This window comes from Equus caballus, chromosome 7 (assembly GCF_041296265.1).
Source record: "Equus caballus isolate H_3958 breed thoroughbred chromosome 7, TB-T2T, whole genome shotgun sequence".
NCBI classification, from domain to species: Eukaryota; Metazoa; Chordata; class Mammalia; order Perissodactyla; family Equidae; genus Equus; species Equus caballus.
Window position 1 is genome coordinate 69,295,442 of NC_091690.1, and position 6,000 is coordinate 69,301,441.

General features: G+C 43.0%; 1 protein-coding gene across 1 annotated transcript in view; it reads right to left on the bottom strand.

Annotated features, from left to right (window-relative positions):
• Positions 1–4,183, bottom strand: part of AQP11 (aquaporin 11) — a 71,988-nt gene extending 67,805 nt beyond the window's left edge. Inside the window, exon 1 of the mRNA XM_070272155.1 lies at positions 3,951–4,183. The gene's annotated coding sequence lies outside the window, so the exon portion shown is untranslated. The remainder of the gene's footprint in view (positions 1–3,950) is intronic.
• Between the last annotated feature and the right edge of the window lie 1,817 nt (positions 4,184–6,000).

Sequence of the window (6,000 nt, forward strand, 5' to 3'; positions counted from 1 at the left end):
ACCTGGGTTCAAATCTCGGCTTCCTAGCATGACCTTAGGCAAATTTTTTTATCCTCTCCATGCCTTACTTTCCTATCTATAAAATGGGAATGATAACAGTCTGGTCTCTTAGAGTTGTTGTGGGGATTAAATTTGTTATTTCACACAAAGCACTAAGAACAGTACCTGGCCCTCAGTATATACTCAAGAAGTGCTGGTTTTCTCTCATAGAGTTGCTGTAATGTTTAAATAAATTAAAACATCTAAGAGGCTTTGAACAGTGCGGAGTCCATCTTAAATGCTCTGTAATGTCAATGTTGTTGCCTCTCTAGCCTCACTTCTTGCTCCTCTTCCACACAAACCTGACAGCCCTGTGAGGCTGGCTGTGGTTCTCTCTCTTACACCTCTACGCCTTGGTACTAGGGTTCCTCCCTTCTCATCTTTATTCCTGGCCATCTCCCACAAAGTCTTCAAGCCTCTGCTCAGGCACCAATTCCTGGCTGCCCCACCCCAGGCTGAGCTGGCTGCTCCTCCCATGCCTCTCCCTCTTAGAACACGCACTTACTTCTATCACAGCATGTTGTAATTGTTTATTTAAAACGTACTGAGAAGCATCCATCAACAGACAAATGGATAAGCAAAATGTGGTATATCCATACAATGGAACATTATTCAGCCTTACAAAGGAATGAAGGATGAATACATGCTACATTGTGGATGAACCTTGAGCACATTATGCTAGTAAAATAAGCCAGACACAAAAGGACAAATACTGTGATTCCGCTTATATGAGGTACCTAGGATAGGCAAATTCAGAGACAGAAAGTACAACACAGGTTCCAGGGGCTGAGGGAAAGAGGGAATGGGTACGGAGTTTCTGTGTGGGATGATGAAGAAGTTCTGGAGATGGCCAGTGGTGATTTTGCATAATACTGTGAATGTACTTAATGCCCCTGAATTATACACTTAAAAATGGTTAAAGTGGTAAATTCTACGTTCTGCAATATTTTACCACGATAAAATTTTTTTAAAATGTACTGAGAAATAATTTAGCCTAGTTGTTCAACTCTTGGCTCTAAATCCCGGCTTTGTCAGGCTGTGTGACCTGGTATATAAGGTATATAATTTCTCTAAGCATCAGTGTCTTCATCTGTAAAAATAGGTAGTTTTCCTTCACAAAGTTGTTTGAAGATTAAATGAAGTCACATACGTAGAATTATTTGATACAGAACGTGGATGACGGTAAGCCCTCACTAAGTGTTTTCTTTATTATTATTAAATTATGATCTCTTTGGGCGTAGGATCTGTACCTCTATCACAATTGTATCCCAGGTGCTTAACACAGTAGGTGTTTAGTGCATGTGTGTGAAATGAATGAGCAACTGAACAGTCTTCTATTTCAAGCCCTTACTTCAGCAAATCTCAGGTGTGATCTGGGAACCCATGGAGGGTCCCAAGATCCCTTCAGGGTGTCCGTGAAGTCAAAACTATTTTTATAATAATATGAAGATGTATTTGCCTTTATCAGTCTCATTCTCACATGAGTATACGGAGTATGAAAAGTTCATAGATATGGTTTCAGATTCCACATTGCAATCAACTTTTAAGAAACTCCTACTGGTCAAGTGTTGGTGAGGTAGCAAAGAGAAATAGCCACACTTATCTGAAAAAGCAATTAAAATACTCCTCCCTTTTCCAACTGTATATAGGAGGTTGGATTTTCTTCATTATACTTCAGCCAAAGAACATACCGCAACAGATTAAATGTAGAAACAGATATAAAAATCCAGCTGTGTTCTATTAATCTAGACAGTAAAGAGGTAAAAATATAAGCAATGCTGTTCTTCTCACTAAATTTTTTTGTTTGAGAAAATATAGTTATTTTTCATAAAAATAACCTATGTTAACTTGCAAAGGAATTACTAAGATTATTTTAAGAGAAATTAATGTTTTTAAAAATTTCTCAGTTTTACTTTCTAATATGGTAAATATTGATAGATATAGAACATTGGTTCTTTGGGAGCCTCAGCAATTTTTAAGAGTATAAAAGGAGTCCTGAGACCAAAAAGTTTGAGAACCCTCGTCCCGCCTTGCGCTTGGATCCCTGCCGCTCCATCCAGGACAACTGGCCTCCAGCATGTGCTTTAACACTCCTTGGGATGGGGAGGTCACCACCTCCTGGAGCAGCTGGTTTTAACTTTGGACTTCTCTGTCTGCCGGAAAGTTCTGGCAATGAGTCAAGAATCTGTGTTTCAGCAGCTCCTGCTGACTGATTTTAGGGCCACCCTTTAGTTTCACACGTTGCAGTTTGGGGCCCTCTTCCAGGTCTGGAAGACAGTCATCAATTGCCCTTGGTGGCGGCCCCAGAGGGACTCAGCCTGTCGTTGGGGTGACTAAAGCACATGTGCATTTTTCTGAGTCAGCCAGTGATTTGTAGGAAGCACTGCCAAGCCAGATAACTCACAGCTGCTTTTCCGGGAACCAGAAAATTACGTATCTCCAGTTCCACACCGAATCTGAGAAACTCATTTTATTTTTGTTTTTCCCAATAAATTAATTTTTGCCATTATAAATCACACATGCTTGTTAAGGAAAATAAAGAAACGTAGAAAGAAAAGAGCCTTAAAAATGAAAATTAGGTCATGATTAGCCCTGACTTTCTTGTCTGAGCGTCTCCCTCTCAGGCTTGCCCTGAATGCCATTCTTTTTAAACAATCCCTACCAGCAGACATGTGTGCTATGCCTCCAGAGGTCTCCAGCTTGACAGACTGCCTGCTGCACGGTGGAGGAGGCAGCTGTTGGTCCGTCCACAGCCCCTTAAGGACAGCTGACGATGGGCACTTAGAGGCAACAAGAAGCCCGCGTGAAGATGCGTGATTCTCCTGCTATCTGAAGGCACTTTAGGCCAGATCTCTCCAAGCTATGTGAGGTCGGAGTGGACAGACACTTTACCACAGCAAAGATCGGTAAATGTTTTTCTGCATTTTCTTTTTGGTAAAATATGAAGTTCTTCCAGAAATTCAACTTCTGAGAATCTGTCCTAAGGAAATGAGGAGAGATTTAGGTGGCATTATGTGTCTATCATTATTCGTAAAACTTGGAAACAAGCTAAATGTTCTACAATAAAAGTTTAGTTTAGGGGGCCGGCCTGTGGCCGAGTGGCTAAGTTCGCACGCTCCGCTGTGGCCGCCCAGGGTTTCGTGGGTTCGGATCCTGGGTGCAGACATGGCACCGCTCATCAAGCCACGCTGAGGTGGCATGCCACATGCCACAACGAGAAGGACCTACAACTATGTACCAGAGGGCTTTGGGGAGAAAAAGGAAAAAAATAAAATCTTTAAAAAAAGAGTTTAGTTTAAAAACTATTTGTAAGAGGAAGGGGGTATGTGGGAACTCTCCATAACTTTCCCTCACTTTTGCTGTGAACCTAAAACCGCTCTAAAGAAAAGAAGTCTTAAAAATGAAATATCTGTATGATTTTATATTCTGTGCTGGTTAAAAACAATAAATGACATTTACAAAGTCTTTTTAATGACATGGGAAAATTCTCAACATACAGCGTTAGTTGCCTAGTATATTACTGGCATGCAGTTTTCAAATAAATATTTGTTGATTGAAAATTGAAAAAAGCAGAATATTAGTGCAGTCTCAATTATATAAATATTTTTGTAACAAAGTGAAAAAAAAGGTTATTAATGATTGACATCAATATGTCTCATGTGGAGGAAACTGTCTTTGTGAAAACACTTTGAATGCCCAGCAGGCACAGATGTCAGCAGAGGCCCAGCTCAGACTAGGGGAAGCTGCTTTGCATGAAGCGAAAAAGAGGAATTTGGTTTATTGCTTGTGAAAAAAGGCGGGAAGACAGAAGGTATTGATCAGCGCTCTTGTAATTGCAAATTTAACTCAGTCTGGCTTAAAGGAAAAACCCAGGGATCTAGTTAGCCAGGGCTGGATTCAGGGACTCAAACCTTGTCATCCGTATTCAGGTTCTCTCTCCATATCTTGATTTTGTCTTCCTTTGTCTTGATTCACTCTCAAGCAGGCTCTTCACAAGTGGTGGCAAGGATGGGCACCAGCAATGCTAGGCCGACATTTCTATCAGCTCAGCGACCCCAGGGCAAGAGTCCTTCGCTCACAGAGATTTCCCACAAGCCTGTCCCTGAATAGCAGTCTGGCCAGGCAGATGGAATGCGCAGATTATCTGGGCTTGGTCACTTGTTTGGATCACTGGAACAGGGTGCGGTCAGCCCTGCTCAAAGTTCCAAAAAGTAATTTGCCGGGCTCCTGGCATGGAGCTTCTAAAACCCTCGGAATTTCCCCAGTGGTAAAAGTGTCTTTATTATTCATGAGCCCTTGGATCACCCCTGAGTTTATGCTAATGAGGGGATTCACGGTGGGACCCTAGATAGCTTCAGGATGGAGACTGCTCAGCAGAAAGACCAACCACTGATGAGAAGATTGGGACTTTGAGTCAGCCCAACCTCCAGGGAGGGGAGATGGGTTGGAGATTGGGTTCAATCATGTGGTCTATGATTTAATCAATCATGCATGTACATGCCTTGTATACAAAGAAACTCCGGTAAAACTTTGGACACCAAAGCTCAGTGGAGGTTCCCGCTTGGTGAACATGTTGTTGGGATGATGAGGTGCCCTGCTTCCCTGGGGAGAGGGCACAGAAGCTCTATGTTCAGGAGCCTCCCAGCCCTAGCCCTGCATGTCTCTTCATTTGGCTGGTCTGATTCATATCCTTTATAATAAAACCGGATTGTAAGTATAATGCTTTCCTGCATTCTGTGAGTCATTCTACTAAATTGTAGAACTTGACTGTCAGGGTCGGGGGCTGGCCCAGTGGCCCAGTGGTTAAGTTTGCATGTTCTTCTTTGGCGGCCAGGGGTTCACGGGTTCGGATCCCGGGTGCAGACCTGGCACCACTTATCAAATCATGCTGTGGTAAGCGTCCCACACATAAAGTAGAGGAAGATGGGCCAAGGGTGTTAGCTCAGGGCCAGTCTTCCTCAGCAAAAAGAGGAGGATTGGCAGTGGATGTTAGCTCAGGGCTAATCTTCCTCAAAAAAAAAAAAAAAAAAAAAGAAGAACTTGAGGGGAGTTGTAGGAATCCTCTGGATTTGTAGCAGTTAGTCAGAAGTATGCCCAAGGTCACTTGGTGAGAACGTGGCAGTGAGCATGGTTTGGGTAAGGTGGGCAACATTCACTGCCCTCTGTCCTGTCTCTTCTCTAAGTGAGAACAATAGCAAATGAGACCATTGAGAATAAGTGCTGAAAGGAGAACAGAGACCACCAACTCTAATCCTCTTGTTAAAGAAGAAAATTGAGGGCTGCGCCAGGGAAGTACCTCGTCCAAAGCCACACATAGTAAATTTGTCACAGATCTAAAACTGAAATTTGAGTCCACTGATGCTCAGTTTTCAGGATGGCTGAGCAGGTCTGCTGCCTTTCCCATGAATGAGGGGTCAGAGTCCAGCTCTATGCACAAACTTCCATGGGATCTGATGGATCTGAAGAATTTCTTCATGGAGACAATAGGCATTCGAGTTGACTTTGTAGCCCTAGTGATGAGGTGCATGGCATCATCCATATTCCCTCTACCAATGACTCTGCCGTGGCAACCTAGTTGAGGCAGAGGCTGCAGAACCAAAAGGCTAAGGATGCTCTCCATAGCAGGTGAAAAGTCATGATACTCTGTCTCTTTCCCTGCATCATTCATTTGGCTATTCATCCCTCATCCATGCATACAACCTTTCAACAAAATCTGCTCTGAGTGTGATCCCTGCCATTGTGGAGCTCCCTGACTGTTGGGACAGACAGATGTAAACAACAAATTAAGATACAAAGTGTAGTAAAGAGATAACCTAAGCATTATTGGGAAACCAAAGAGGTAGTGCCTAATCTGTTTAGGGCAGAGGAAGGCAGAGAGGGCAGAAAAGGCTTCCCAGAGGTGGGATCCTGTGTTGAGTCTAGACAGATGAGTAGGAAATATTCAGGTGAACAACAACAAGG